This window comes from Trachemys scripta, chromosome 4 (genome assembly GCF_013100865.1).
Source record: "Trachemys scripta elegans isolate TJP31775 chromosome 4, CAS_Tse_1.0, whole genome shotgun sequence".
Taxonomy (NCBI): domain Eukaryota; kingdom Metazoa; phylum Chordata; order Testudines; family Emydidae; genus Trachemys; species Trachemys scripta.
Window position 1 is genome coordinate 138674500 of NC_048301.1, and position 16017 is coordinate 138690516.

The 16017-nt window shown below is 53.9% G+C and overlaps 1 protein-coding gene across 2 annotated transcripts in view; it reads left to right on the forward strand.

The window, feature by feature from the left end:
* Nucleotides 1–602: 602 nt before the first annotated feature.
* Nucleotides 603–16017, forward strand: part of INAVA (innate immunity activator) — a 34097-nt gene continuing 18682 nt past the window's right edge. Inside the window, exon 1 of one of the 2 annotated variants that reach the window (XM_034767816.1) lies at nucleotides 603–991. The gene's annotated coding sequence lies outside the window, so the exon portion shown is untranslated. Of the gene's footprint in view, nucleotides 992–14363; nucleotides 14509–16017 lie in introns of those variants that run through there. The other variant, XM_034767817.1, reaches the window with a different exon arrangement.

A 16017-nucleotide genomic window follows, 5' to 3' on the forward strand; every position in this document is an offset into this window, starting at 1 on the left:
TAGGGAACCGGTTATTAGGATTTTGGGAGCTCATCACTGGCCCCATGTACCCTCACTGCTGACAGGTCCTTGCAGGAGTGAAACGGTTCAGCTGTTAGTGGTGCTAGGACCAAATGGGTCTGAGCCCATTACACAGCGCACGACTGAGGCCACGTTCCCCTGCACTCGATGGTGCATGTCTGTGTTGGTCCTGGCCAAAGCGTTATCCTGTTCACACTAGCAGTCGTTTCCTCATGAGATAGGCCCTGGGTTCCTGAAGGAATCTGGAGCGTGCAGAATGAACCCATAGACACTGAACACAGCATTGAAGTTCTGGTCTCAGCCTGGATCCCGGGGCAGTTCATTTGCTCGGCCCCTAAGAAGTACCCAGGCGAACTGGCTTTCCAAACAACTCATTAGTTTGCCATTGTGCATTCTGCCTATCTGGCGGATTGCTGCTAATCCACCACGTGCCCCACATTCACAGCCAGCTGCCTTGCACACTTTCCTTGTGGGCGGATTTGAAAACACTCCCTGATTCCTTTCTCCCCACACTCCCCCCTTGGGTCTCCCAGGAGAAAAGCAGCCATGGGGGAGGATTGTGCTGCTGGGAGGAGCCCAGAGCCTGCCCTGCCCTGCCTGGGCCCGGGGCGCTGGAATCTGGGCAGGACATGGGGGCGGGGGGATGGTGAGTGACCTCCACAGCCACAAAACAACCAAGCGATCGACGGAAACACACAACTCCGCGTGCGGCATTCCACCCTCGGCCTGGCTCCGCGCCACGGGGCCGCACTGGGCCCCGGGCCGAGCTTGTAAAGGGCGCTAGCGGCCTCCCACTTCCCTGGGGATTGGTCTGCCCCACGACAGATGTCTGCAGCGCTCCAGTAGCCGGGACGGAGCCGGGTTTTGCCGGAGTGAAACCAGTCCCCCGGGAGCTTTGCAGCCCGCCGGGTTGGGGCAGCGAGCGGCGGCCGCAGCGCTCCCGGGGTGCGCAGGGACTGAGCCAGCCCCGGTAAGTGGGACCCAACCCCGCCTCTCTGCACGGGGAGCTCGGATCTGCGGGCTGGAGGCGCCTCGCGATCCCCCGGGGACGTGCGCGCGCTGCTCCCCTCTAATTGCACTTGTTGCTGTTTGAACTTGTTCTGCCGGGAGGAAGAAAGGCGCAGGCAGCCAGGTCCCCCTACCTTTGAACCAAGTTGTTGCTCCCCCCCGCCCCGATTTCAAACCAGCCGGGGCCCAGAGCCTGAAGGATGCTGGGGTCCTTGTGAGATGTGGCTTTGCAATCTGCTGACCTGGCTCCAGGGTGGAGAGAGACCAGACAAAGAGCCTGGCCCGCTCCGGGCTGGTGGAGGTTAGTTTGGGTTCACACTGCTGAGAGCTGGCCAAAGGAAGGGTGAGATTTGCTGCTTGGAGGAAGAAAGCCAGGCAGAGACAGCCTGGGAGCTAAGACAGAAACCTATCACCGGAATGAGGTGACAGGCTGAGCTGAGACCCAGCTGCCCTGGCAATCCCTAGCTCCAGCAGCCTTCTCCTCCCGAAGGAACAAGAGCAGGAGTTGGCCAGCCAGCCCCCTTAGTTCAGAGCAGGAAGGAAGGGAAAGGTTGGCTGCTGTGCTGGGTGCAGGAAGGCACTGTGGCAGGTTAATGTTTCTGAGTGAATGTGTCCCTGGTCTCCTGTGTGCACTAGTGTGTTATCCATGTGTGCAGGTCCCTGGGGATCCTTTGGGCCAGTCCTAGAATCATAGAATATCAGGATTGGAAGGGACATCAGGAGTCATCTAGTCCAACCCCCTGCTCAAAGCAGGACCAATCCCCAACTAAATCATCCCAGCCAGGGCTTTGTCAAGCTGGGCCTTAAAAACCTCCAAGGAAGGAGACTCCACCACCTCCCTAGGGAACGCATTCCAGTGCTTCACCACCCTCCTAGTGAAATAGTGTTTTCTAATATCCAACCTGGACCTCCCCCACTTGAGACTTGAGACCATTGCTCCTTGTTCTGTAGTCTGCCACCACTGAGAACAGCCGAGCTCCATCCTCTTTGGAACCCCCCTTCAGGTAGTTGAAGGCTGCTATCAAATCCCTCCTCATTCTTCTCTTCTGGAGACTAAACAATCCCAGTTCCCTCAGCCTCTCCTCGTAAGTCATGTGCTCCAGGCCCCTAATCATTTTTGTTGCCCTCTGTTGGACTCTTTCCAATTTTTCCACATCCTTCTTGTAGTGTGGGGCCCAAAACTGGACACAGTACTCCAGATGAGGCCTCACCAATGTCAAATAAAGGGGAACGATCACGTTCCTTGATCTGTTGGCAATGCCCCTACTTCTACAGCCCAAAATGCTGTTAGCCTTCTTGGCAACAAGAGAACACTGTTGACTCATATCCAGCTTCTCGTCCACTGTGACCCCTAGGTCCTTTTCTGCAGAACTGCTACCTAGCCATTTGGTCCCTAGTGTGTAGCAGTGCATGGGATTCTTCCATCCTAAGTGCAGGACTCTGCACTTGTCCTTGTTGAACCTCATCAGGTTTTTTTTGGCCCAATCCTCTAATTTGTCTAGGTCCCTCTGTATCTGATCCCTACCCTCCAGTGTATCTACCACGCCTCCTAATTTAGTGTAATCTGCAAACTTGCTGAGGGTGCAGTCCACACCATCCTCCAGATCATTAATAAAGATAGTAAACAAAACCGGCCCCAGGACCGACCCTTGGGGCAGTCCTCAGCTGGTGTAGATCAGCACAGCTCAGCTGCCTTGTGGAGCTATCCCAGCTTATACCAGCTGAAGAGCTGGCCCATCATTTCTATTGCAGCAGCATCTACCAACCCCCGATAGGGATCAGGGCCCCTAACTCGGCAGCCTACAAACAAGTAACACAAAGACAGTGCCTGCTTGTGCTTGCATGAAACCTGCAAAGCATTTTCACAATAGAGATGGGCCAGGCTGTCACCAGTCCGACTTGGGTTTCACACTCCTCATTGGATCCAGGAGGCCACATTTGTGTAAATTTGGGGTAACACCATCAGCTTCAGTGGAGTTACTCTGGATTTATAGCAGTGTCACCGAGCCTGGAGTCTGGCCCAGGGTTCTTGAGCTCGGTGAAAAAGGCTCCGGACCAGGTTTGTATTTCAGTTCTGGGTTTGGAATCGGAACCTTGGGGGAGGGGCTGTGTGTGAAGAACAGGCCAAAGTCCTAGATCCAGCTCTTCAGAGCGATATCACAGAGGAGTCAATACATCCCAGCTGAGATCAGGGCCTCATTAGCCTGGGCGCTGCGCACAAAGGGAGAGGCACCCCCTGCCTGGCAGGGTTACAGCCTACACACCAAGTCAGATGGTGGAGGGAAGAACATATCAGTGTCCCAGTCTTCCAGATGGAGAACTGAGACAGAGAGCGATGAAAGTCTGTGGCAGTGCTAGGAACTCAGCACCTATCTCTGGAGACCCCGTCCAGTGCCTTAACCACAAAGCCCCACCTCTCAGGGCTTCTCACTTGCTGCTATGTATTGTTTGAAGGGAGTTATCCCAGGCCCCAATCCTGCAGGTGGATCGTGTGCCTGGGAGGAGCCCATCAGCTGCAGCAGGACTCTGCATAGGCCTGCGGGGATGGAATTGCAGGATTGGCTCTGACCTCCGCAAAGCGTGGTGCAGGCAGCGTTTGGGACAGACACTGTATAAAGTCACCTTCCACTTCACTGACTTTTTTTTTAAAAGACGGAGCTGGTTAACTTTTCCCTTCTCAGAATAGTTCAACAGTGATTTGGCCGAAGAGCTGAGATCAGGAATGTCCATTGTCTGCCCGGGGGCAACTTTTGACGGCAACGAGATAAATCCGTGCAGAGTCTGGTCTGTTTGCTTGTGATGGAAGTTCCAATAGATCCTTACCCAGCACCTCACAAATGAGGTGATTCTTGAAATGCAGGCAGGTTTTAGGTCCAATTCCTACAGTCCTTTTGTAGGCTAGCCTCCCATTATTATTATTGGGTGTCAGAGCAGCGCCTGCGGCCCCGGCTGAAATCAGGGTTCACTGTGCCAGATGCTACGCACACACAGTGTGCGAGATGGTCCATGCCCCAGAGAGCTCGCAATGGAAAAGAAGTGAGGTTGAGAAAGGTGAAATGGCTCTGTCCACAGTCTGCGTCATTGCTGGGAATACAGCCCAGTCTCCTGAGTCCCACGGGACCTGCTGCTGCCTCTCCTGGAGACATCTTGCCTCCTGTTGTGTTTCTCACCCCTTCCCCTGTGCTCCGTCAATGACAACAGACCTGACACCCTGATAATATTCTTCTCCTGTCTCAGGGCCTTTCACCCCATGTCCTGCTCCCGTGGCATACCCCTCATTTATGGCATACACACTGACATGTTAGCTAAACATAAATACTTTGGCTGGAAGGCTGCAACGTCACACAAGTTTGTATCCTAGAATGTTGAATGATAGCAACAGGACCAAAACACAGACAGAGACAAAGCAGGCTGCTCCCTAAGGCATCAGGCCCAACTCAGCCCACCTTCCTCTAGGCTGGCTGGCTGCAGGCAGACTGCTTGCTGCTAGGCCTGGATTGCACACTGCCCTACAGAGCCCCCCAGCCTGCAAGCAGGACCAGGAACCCCCCTGATATTTAAAGGGACAGTCTTCTATTTTAACACAGCTTTCAATACACCACCCTTCCCTCCTCCCGGTTTATCAAACAACCCAGTCAGAGTGCTCCTAAAAGCTCACTCCTCCCATGATGCCCAAAGGAAGTAAGCTCATGACTGTATAAAAGAGAAAAGCCCAGAAATCACACTCCCCACCCTGTGTTCTGTATCGTCCCATAGCTTGGCCTTTGGCCCTAGTTGGGCCCAAGGTCTGTGCAGGGCTGTGCCGAGGCCCAGCAATCTGCCTGCGTGGATCTGCCTGCAGGACTGAGCCTGTCATGACAAACTCTGTGGAGCAGGTGCTTTATCTCTTGTATGTACCAGGCACATTACCAGCACTAAACCAGTGCCTCATCCAGCAGGGGGGTTGCCTGTGGCAAGACTGCGGGGTGTGGTCCCCAAAACACAGTACATTTTGGATCAGCCTTCAGAAGGCCCCAGCTTCCCTTTAGGCACCGAAATAAGGGCCTGGGTTTTTGGGAGAGCTGAGCGTGTTGGGTACTGTCTCTGGAAATCTAACCCGAATGTTCCAGGGGGAGGTGCAGGGTGCTGGGCTCTGCTGCAAATCTGGCCCCTTTGTGTTTTTGTGATGCCCCGAAGTAAATATCCCCCATTCATGGCTGGCTGCTGGAATCCAGGGCCAGCTCTCTAGGCTCCACTTGCCACCTTCTTTGGTGCTTTGAGCAGTGAGTTTCTAAGGGCATGTCTACACTACCCACGTTACAGCCCGGCCGCAGCAGCACTCTGACATGGGCAGCGTAGTCGCACTTTATCGCCGGGGAGAGCTCTCCCAGTGATAAAATATAACCACCCCGAACGAGTGGCGGGAGCATGGCTCCCGGAGATAAAGGGCTGTCTATATTGGCACTTTTCAGTGCTAAAAATGTTTGTCGCTCAGGGGTGTGTTTTTTCACACCCCTGAACGACTAAAGTTTTAGCGCTGAAAGTGGCAGTGTAGACACAACCTAAGCTCCCTGACAATCCCACTGTGCAGGCAATAGCGGTTCTTCAGGAGCCCACATGTGGAGCGGGCTTTTGTCCAGGGAAACCTCCTACTGCCTGTCGGGGGGGAAGGATCCCCAACCCTGACGAGGTTTGCATCTTTGAAGCAAGGGAAATCAGTCTTTTTCCCAGCCCTGCTGGATGATGGATGGTCTGTGACCAGGCAGGGAGACATTAACGTGGCACTTGTCCTGCAGTGTGGGTTATTTTAAAAGAGCTGATTATCAGAGCGGGATGAATCCACACAGTGTTCTGTGAATTCCCCTGCCGTCTGGCTAAGACAAAGGAGCCTAGGAGCAGGGCAGGCAGGAGAGGGGTCTTGGAAGGGAAGCTCCTGAGGTTCACCACTGCGTTTATCACTGGCTTTCTGCCTTTAATTTCTGTTGTTCTTGGGCAGGGGATGTTTGCACAGCACAGTGCAGTTTGGTCTGCATGCTGCTTCCTTTGGCACATAGCAGCTGAGAGCTATGGAGCAAGGCAGGTTTAGAAGCGACAAGAGGCAGAGAATGTGACAAGGTTTCTGGGATCAACAGACTCTTTATTGCTCACTGTGCTAACATGCAAACCTGATAATCCAGCCTCTCCCACCCACCGACAGCCACTGGCCTTCACCCGCTCCTCAGCATAGTCTCTTCTGCAAAAGCCGTTGCAGTTTGTTTGCTTTCCAGGGTGGGCTGGATTTTCCTGAATGACTTAGGAGTCAATGGGACTTGTGCTCCTAAATCACTTTGGCACTTTGAAGCTGCTACCCCCAGTGTACTGTCAGGAGGGAGAGCATGGGGGGAGGAATAGCTCAGTGGTTTGAGCATTGGCCTGCTAAACCCAGGGTTGTGAGTTCAATCCTTGAGGGGGCCATTTAGGGGTCTGGGGATTGGTTCTGCTTTGAGCAGAGGGTTGGACTAGATGACCTTCTGAGGTCCCTTCCAACCCTGATATTCTATGATTCATAGTGTGGTGTTATTCCCAGGGGACGAGGGCAGGAGCCCAGGGGTCTGTTTCTGGCTCTGTTGACCTTGGGCTTGTCACACCAGATTTTCAAAGGTAGACACTGATTTGGGTGTCAAACTTGAAACACTTAGGGCCTGATTTCCCAAAGTGCTGGGCACCCCCAAATCCCAGCTGAAGCCAGGGGACCCTGGGGGTGCTCTGCATCCAGAGATCAGGCCAGGGGGTCTCACAAAATCAAGCACCCCAAACCAGTTTAATCCTTCTGGGCTGCAATTTTCCCCATTACAAATAAGGAAAAATGAGATCCTGACCTGCTTCCCAGGGGGTTGTGTGACTGAACCCCCGTTGATGAGGTGCTTCGGGATCCCTGCGTGGAAGGCACTATATGATCTAAGGACAGTCTATTAAAACAAATCATATTTTGCACTTCAATAGCACGCTCCACCCACAGAGCTCAAAGCGTGCATCAGTATCGTCACCCCACGGTACAGATACGGAAATGGAGGGACAGGGAGCTTGGATTAGGCTTGCCCATGGCCACGAAGCAAGTTAGTGTCAGAGCTGGGACCAGAGCCCTGGTCTGTCATTAGTCAAAAGAAGTGAACAAACCATGTTTGTGATGCAGCCCACTTGATTTGTGTGTCAGGCGTTCGCAGTGGGTTGGGCCAGAAGGGACCGCGCTGATGATCTAGTCTGAGCCCCTGCACAGCACAGGCCAGAGGACCACCCCTGGGTTCCCACATGCAGCCCATACGCTGTGCTTGAGCTAGAGCAGCCCGGTTAGACAAACGTCCAGTGGAACGTGTGGTTTAGCACTGAGCTCTCCTGCTCCCCGTTGGCAATCCCAGCCTGGCCGGACAGTGCAGGATGCAGTCATTGGCTTCCCCGTTGTTGCTGTGAATTGGGGAGAGTCTCCCGTGAGAAGTGAGGCCGAGGCTGCACTGGACAGGGGTGCCAGCACAGCTCGATCAGCACCCCTGGACTGGCAAACCCTCCTGCTGGAGATGCAGCATCCACCGGCCAGAAAGCACTGTGGCCAGTATAGCTTGTACCATTTCCCTGAGCGAAATACACCCCAACCCACATTGCTATGGCAGCAAAAATGTCTAGTGTAGCGCTGGCCTTGGATTACAGGTGTTGGCTTCTGAGACAAAGCCCAGATAAGCTTGACTGACATAGCAGGAATGCAGAGAGAAGGGGACGTCTGTGAGCCCATGGGATTGATCCAGTACGAGGGAGCATGTGAGCTCCCAGGTACAAAGCAGTGCTGAGCAATTGTCCAATTGGCTCATCACCTTGGAACGACCTTGGTTTTATTTAACCAGGAGCTGTCCAAAGGGTTTTGCCGACTCCCCTGGATGGGGAAGAGGGAATTGGGCCAGGCTGGAAACACGAAGAATAAAACCTCAAATCAGCAGCATGAAGTTCCAGGAGATTCCCTGGCACCGGCCTAAGGGATCACTCACCCTGCACTGCAGTGCGGACTGTGGGGGTGGGTGAATGACAGTGCACCCAAAAGTGGTGAGCACTAACCGCCCCGTGGGGATGCTGCTGGCCCAAATGAAAAGGTAGCTAGTTTGCGCTACCATAGGCCTGTTTGAAAGAGGTCTTGTGCTCCTCGCTAACTTTAGGCACTTCGGAAATTTCCACCTGCAGTCTCTGTGAGTAACATTTCAGAAGTGCTCGGTGACACGCTGGTAATTGAGGCACTTCTGAAAATGTTCCCCACAGAGATGACAGGTGGGATTTTCAAATGCACCCAAATGAGTTAGGAGCACAAGTTCCATTGACTTTGAGGTGCTTTAGCGGTACCTTCCTAGCCCAGACAGGGGTGCCACTGGGCCCATACCCGCACCGGGGAATCGGAAGTTGCACCTTTGCACCTTTCCCAAGGGTTCTCTGTAACATCAGCTGTAAGGAACGATAACAGGTCAGATCCTCAGCCCATGTAAATCAGCATAGCTCCATTGGAGTCTATTGACCTAGCCTGATTTCCACCAACTGAGCATGTAGACCATAGTTTTGTTTTAAAGTGGCCCTGGAGGTGTACACCACCCCCATCTGGCGAGCACCTGGCACTGTGGTGTCTGGGCTGCCTTTGTGTGCACAGTATAACACCCGCCTGCCAGTGAGAGCACTGCTCTACTGCCCATTTACAGAGTCCCACAGCCCCATGGTCACTGCAGCCTGAGGCACTCAGGTACAGAATTCTTGACTCTGCTGGCGGAACATGAGCCTTCTGCTGGCTGCCTCACTCCTTCCTGCTTTGGTTGTGGCCACAAACGGGCTTGCTCTCCATGGCCCTCCCAGTGGGGAGGGAGAAGATGTCAGGAAATGCCGGGAGGCCATGCACAGGGCTGGGTTCGGATTGTGTTGCTACCTGTGTCAATCAGGAGTGACTCTGCTGAAGTCACTGGAGTTACACCCAGGTAAACCCAGGGTCAGCAAGAGGGATACAGCCCCAGCCTATTCAGATTAGCTGATGTTGTGGCTTTGGGAGAGCAGAGAAGCTTCTTAGGAGCTTGGGACAGGACCCATCTTCCTTCTGTTCCCCTTTTCGTTGTGTTCAGTCTCACGGTGACTTGTCCTGCCCCTACAAAGGGTACAGCCCCCGCCCCATGTGGCAATCCACTCAATGGCACTGAGAAATGCCAAGGGCTTTGAGGAGCAGCATCAGAACCTTTGCCCCAGTTCCAAACACCCTGAGACCATGGCTCTGGCTCTGCATTTATCTAGGAGCCTCTGTGGCCCTTGGCGCTGGAGTATCTGAGCATCTGCCAGCTATCAATGGGCTCCATCCAAGGCAGGCAAGTATTATCCCCATTGTACAGCTGAGGAAACTGAGGCACAGCATGGGGAAGTGACTTGTTCAAGAGCTCATGGGATTCTGGGGCTGCCCCAGGAACTGAACCCACATCTCCTGAGCCTTAGCCACAAGGCCAGCCTTCCTCTCCATCTGAACTCAGTTCTGTCACCCAAGGCTACTTGGCCTCTTTGAAGAGCTCTCCCTGCGGCGCCGGCGTTCCCTGGTCAGTATTTATTTTCAATCTTCCCCGAGCATGATTAATAATCCCCTTGTTGATGCAACATCCCGTCCCCTGTGTCCATTGCGTGAGTCAGTCCTGCACCAGACAAGGCTGGGCAAGTCAAGTCTTTGTCTTGGGCAACAAGGAAAGTTCTCAGGCTAGAACCCAGCTGTGTTCCTTCTGCTGCTGGCCAGGCGCCGGGTGCCTGGTCCATGGCTGAGTTCTTACCAGAGTGGATGGGTGGGCTGGTGGGAGGGAAGAAGGCTGGCAGGGATAGCACTAGGGGACAGAAATGTTGGCCAGGATTTTCAGATGCAGGCACTCTTTTTTGGCAGCCCCACTTGAGATGCCAGGGCCCTTCCGAGGTGCTGTCTGTATGTGTAACTCCATTTGAAGTCAGTCACCTTATGCTTCTCCCCTCCCATTCCTGCTTATCCTGGCAGAGATGTCTAAAGAGTGCCTCAGAGATGGGCTATACATCCCAGTGTGCTAGACGGGGCGCAGAGACTGTGTTTCTGGCCATGTTTGCAGGAGCAGATGTGCTGCTGAGCACAGTTCCTGGGATGTGTGTGGGATTGGGTATGGTAAAGAAAATCCCTTAACTGGGCATTTCCTTGTTTCGAAGGCCTGCTACACACACATGCTTTGTGCTGGTATTGCTGTCAGGCAGAAGTGTGATTATTTACCAGTACAGTTATACCACTACGAGCTCAAATGTGGGTGCAGTTATACCAGTATACAGGTGCCTTAAGCCAGGAGAGTCTGTTCCCCCTCCTGGATGGGGATGAATTAGACTGGTAAGAACACCTTCATACCGGTATAGTTGTGTCCGCACTCAGGGCTTGGACCACTTTAACCCTAATGGCACTGTTACACAGTACACCTCTACCCCGGTATAACGCGACCCAATATAACACGGTAAAGCAGCACTCCGGGGGGGCGGGGCTGTGCGCTCTGGCGGATCAAAGCAAGTTCAATATAAGGCGATTTTTTGGCTCCCGAGGACAGCGTTATATCAGGGTAGAGGTGTACAAGTTCTGTGTGGAGACGAGGGCTAAGGGTTGTGGGGGAGTGGTGGCATTTACACACCCGGGCCTGGTTAGTGATGAGAATAACTAATAATCACCCCCCAGCGCCGCGCATCAGCAGCCTGGTTTTCATCCGAGGATCTCAAAGCACATTTTAAAGGTTGGTTAATTCAGCCTCCCAGCAGACCAGTCTCACTAGCCCTCTTCTGCAGGTGAGGAAGCAAAGTCAGGGGAGGGGAAGTGACTTGCCAGCCAGCCAGTTGAGAGCAGAGGAACCCCTGGGCTCTGCTCTGACCACTAGACTGTACTCCCTGCAGATATATCCAGAGAAAAGTCGAAGTTCTGTGACCAAACAGCCCCTCAGCCAGGGGCTGGCTCCATTCTATGCAACCTCTCGCTCTGGCTATGCAGCTACTGTACATCCGTCACTGAGCTAGCCTAGACTCAGTCTTGTCTGAAGGAGACAGGTGTGGAGCGTTGTTCCAGCCCTCCCTTGGGAGGGTGGTCAGTGTCGGTGAATTTCCTTCCGTTTGCTTCTGTGATGAGGCTGCACAGAAAGAACCAGACCCCATAGCCCAGCGCTGGCAGCTGGCTGGAGTTCCACTGACTTGGGGTGGGTCTAGCCGAGCGTGTGACTGTAAAAACAACAGCCGCCCAGTATGGGCGCTGTACGCAGCCGAGTGTTCGTGGCAGCGGCAGGATTCCGGCTGTTTGGTGGAGTCTCCGCTCCCAGGCCTTTGGAATCTAGCAGCTCAGGAGCTCAGCTTGATTTCCAGTAAACAGAAATCCAGCCCTTTGTTTGCCTTTTATCTTGCTGCCAAATCTGCGTGCGGTGCCTGTAACCCGTGTGTCAGATGTGACATACCTGGACTGTTTGTGTCTGGGTTAGCCGGGGAGCCCCTTGGGGAGAGGAGTGTTTGTACAGGGCTGAACGCACTGGTGCTGAGTGAGTAATTATTAGACTGTTGTGAGGGGTTTTCTTAGCAAATGCTGAGGTGTTATGTTATCATTCTAAGTCCTTGCCAGCACTAACAAACTAGCCCTCCAGTAACAAGCTAGTTTGCAGTTGGGAGGTGGGTGTGTAATATGCTGATTTGGATAGTCCGGTGCCCGTGAGAGGTCCCACAATAACAAACAACAACTGGGGTCAGGTTTTCAGTAGGCTAGGTGCTGAGTTCTTGGGGATCTGGCCCTGAGCCCTTTGGGGGGTCTACTTCCATGTCTGTCCTCCTTCACCCTTCCCTGAGGTTTGTTCCCAGCCTAATCTGCCGTTTGTGACTTGGATTGTAATGTTCTTTAGGGCAGGGGCTGTGGGGGGAGTTTTGAAGATATGCCCAAGTGACTTAGGAGTGCATTTGCCATTGGAAGACATAAGAACATAAGAACGGCCATACTGGGTCAGACCAAAGATCCATCCAGCCCAGTATCCTGTCTACCGACAGTGGCCAATACCAGGTGCCCCAGAAGGAGTGAACCTAACAGGTAATGATCAAGTGATCTCTCCCCTGCCATCCATCTCTACCCTCTGACGAACAGAGGCTAGGGACACCATTCCTTACCCATCCTGGCTAATAGCCATTAATGGACTTAACCTCCATGAATGTATCTAGTTCTCTTTTAAATCCTGTTATAGTCCTAGCCTTCACAACCTCCTCAGGCAAGGAGTTCCACAGGTTGACTGTGCGCTGTGTGAAGAAGAACTTCCTTTTATTTGTTTTAAGCCTGCTGCCCATTAATTTCATTTGGTGGCCCCTAGTTCTTATTTTATGGGAACAAGTAAATAACTTTTCTTTATTCACTTTCTCCACACCACTCATGATTTTATATACCTCTATCATATCCTGCCTTAGTCTCCTCTTTTCCAAGCTGAAAAGTCCTAGCCTCTTTAATCTTGCCTCATATGGGACCCGTTCCAAACCCCTAATCATGTTAGTTGCCCTTTTCTGAACTTTTTCTAATGCCAGTATATCTTTTTTGAGATGAGGAGACCACATCTGTACGCAGTATTCAAGATGTGGGCGTACCATGGTTTTTATATAAGGGCAATAAGATATTCTCCGTCTTATTCTCTATCCCTTTTTTAATGATTCCTAACATCCTGTTTGCTTTTTTGACTGCCGCTGCACACTGCGTGGACATCTTCAGAGAACTATCCACGATGACTCCAAGATCTCTTTCCTGATTAGTTGTAGCTAAATTAGCCCCCATCATATTGTATGTATAGTTGGGGTTATTTTTTCCAATGTGCATTACTTGACATTTAATCTCCTAAATCTCTTAGGCCATTTTGACATGCCCATCCTGTGTCTTGCCTTGCTGTGTGAGTGCCAGACACACCTGGAGTGCTATATGCAAATGTTAAATAATGAGAACAATTAATGAAGTCCTGGCCAAGCTCCAACTGGGTAATTATATCCCACCTATTGAAACACGGCTCTTTCACTTGGCTACAGTATCTTCCCCTCCTGCCTGTGCAGCGTTGCTGTTCGCTGGGAAACTCAGTGTTGCAGCAGCATCAGAAGGGCCAGACGGAGATCCGGGCCCCGTCGTGCAGGGAGCTGGACATCCATGGGATGAGAACGAGCCCCTTCCTTGATGGCTCTCCGTGGAAATCCAGAGGACAGATGAAGGGCAGGAGACAGGCCCAGAGGGGAAACGACTTTCCCAGTGTCACCCAGCTGGGGTTAGAACTCAGCTCTTCTTCCAGTTCACAGGGACACACTCCCCCAGCCCCTGAGAGGGTGAAGTGTCACTTTAGGCACCTAAATCCCATAGTCAGGCCCCACTGGGATTCACAAAACCTCTGCTCAGTTGCACCAAGCCCTGTCAGTGCCAAAACTTGCTCCCTACATTTTTGCAGTGAAAGTTCCCCAGGTGCGTCTGTGCACGCGCCCTGCTGCCCCGCACCAGGCGTCCAGCCCCTAAACCTCAGAGTGATGCACCAGTAGGGGGAAGATCGGCCTTCCTCTGCCTGCAACTCCCCTGTGCGGCCCCATCCCATGGGCAGGCACAGAGTTCACCTATTGATTTACACCGGTGGGAATGAGAGGGGAATCAGGCTCAGTGGGTTACTCCTATTTCACACTGGGGGAGTGAGAGGAATTGGGCTCAGTGGGGGGTGAGGGAGGGAGTGAAAGGGGAATCAGACGTGTAGTTTACCCAGGCTGGTCCAGCCCAGAGCTCACTCAGATCCCGTATCCCTCTGTGACAGACACTGCTCCCTGGTGTGCCTCTGGCCAGTTAGGCCAGGCCTGTGTTTGGGAGACCCCGTGCAGGGATTCCCTCCTCCCTCACCCCTGCAGCTGTTGGATGGTGAGCTTGGATTACCCCACCTGAGCCTGCACAATCACAGCACTGTGTGCGGGCATGAGTCCCTGAGCCGCTCCTATTGCTGTGGGGCAATGGGAGGGGGGTACGTGCTACAGACGGAGCAGGAGGGATCCACACGCACTGCAGGGGTGCAGGCGATGTGCTGTGCGAAGGCCCAGGCCGGTGCCCTAGCTGAACCTCTGGCTGGGTTGGACAGGCTGGTGGGCCCTGGCTGTGCGTCTTGTGCGGTGCAGGTTTCCCACTCCGCTCTTGGAAGAAGGCTTACTCCTCCCTGCCCCAGGAACACTTTGTGCCGCTTGCACGCTGCCTCTGCGCCTGGCCCCGCCGCTCCTGGCAGGGCTGGGAAGGTGTTGCTCACCTGCCCCTCCTCTCTGACTCACTGGTTTCCCTGGCACGGCCAGAGCCAGCGGAGTGGAGCCAGAGCAAGGGGAGAGGCTGGCAGAGGGGACCAGTCGACTGAGTGTGGGGAGATTGGGAGAAACCTGCAAGTTGGATTTAAAATCAAAAGGCAATTCCATGCCGTTTCCTTCTGGGGTTCTGGGCCGGCACGGGGCGGAGTAGCCCCCCAGGTAAGGATGGCTCTGTTCCTTCCTGGGGGTCAGTAGGTGAGCTGGAGCGGGGGAATGAATGGAAGGGAAACCCGGGGGTCTGGGGTGGGGGTGGAGGGGAATTTGCCAGCCCTGCTGATGGTACCAGAGCACATGGCTGTGGCCTGGGAGACATTTCCTTCCTGTGACCATTGCTGGGGCCCCCTGGGCCTCGCTGGGGCTGTGGGAGATGGGGGAAGGAAGAAGCAAAAAGCAGCCTCCTTGTTTACCACAAGCCCTTTGTATTCAAGGACCGTGGGGCTGGCCCTCCCCTCCCCTCTCTGGAGGGTGCTAATTACAGCTCCTGGAAGGGAGAGGGCAGCTGCCATGGCAGGCCCTGGGAGGCCCCTCTTTGCTGGTACAATCCCCTGCCCCAGTCCTGAGCCCCCGCAAAACCTGGAGCCCCCTCCTGCACCCCAAACCTCTCATCTCTGGCCCCACCCCACAGCCTGCACCCCCAGCCCAGAGCCCTGACCCTTTCCTGCACCCCAACCTCCTGCCCCAGCCCAGAGCCCCCTCCCACACCCCAAACCCCTCTGCCCCAGCTCCATTGGGTCGCGGGCATCAACAATTTTCTTCAACTGGGTCACCAGAAAAAAAGTTTGAAAACCACTGGCCTAGTGTATGGAGCACTGCACGGGGACTCAGGAGACCTGTCTTCTTTCCCTGGCTCCACTGGCCTGCTGGGTGACCCAGGCAAGTCACTACCGCTGTGCCTCAGTTTCCCCACCTGTACAATGAGGATGATGATCCTGACTTGCTTTGTAAAGCACATTGAGATCTGCTGATGCAAAGCACTACATGAGAGCAGCTATTATTTATTCATTATAGTCTTGCCTTGAGTAGAGATAGGAATCACTGGAACCTGGGTCCAGGCTTCTCTTGGATTTGCCTGAGGGCGCCTCACAGCCCAAGGATGTTTGAAGGATCAGCCTGTTGTGGTGCTGCCTTTGCTCTGTGCGGGTCTCTTTCCTGCTGTAGCTGGTGACCCGTCGTTGTGACATGTAGGCGCTGTGCACGCAGGAACTGCTCTGCATTGGTCCTGACATGAGACCTGGCCCCCTCTCCCCTCGCTACTGAGCCCAGTGCTGGCACATCCTTGCTGGCCCCTGCCCACCTGCCTCTGCCCCACCCCGCTCCCCCGTGGACCTGCCGGGGGGTGGGTGGGGGAAAATGTACAATCAGTGACTTATCGCTGAGCCACCCTTTGCCTGGCTCTGCGTGAGTAATGAGGAAGGAGACGGCTGCTTCGCCTCCTGTGACTCGCTCCCAATTAACCCCTTCCCTGATGCCAGCAGGTTCGGGAAGGGGACTTAGGCTGTGCCTGGGCAGGAGTGGAGGTGTCATGCCCTGGCCCTGCTGCCTATCCGCAGGGATGAGGGATCTCACAAGCTGTTTGCAGCTTCCCTGGCAAACCAACCTGCATCCCTTCCAAAGAGAGCACAGGGCTGCGTGGATGCCAGGCATTCATGGCTGTGTGCCAACAACAGA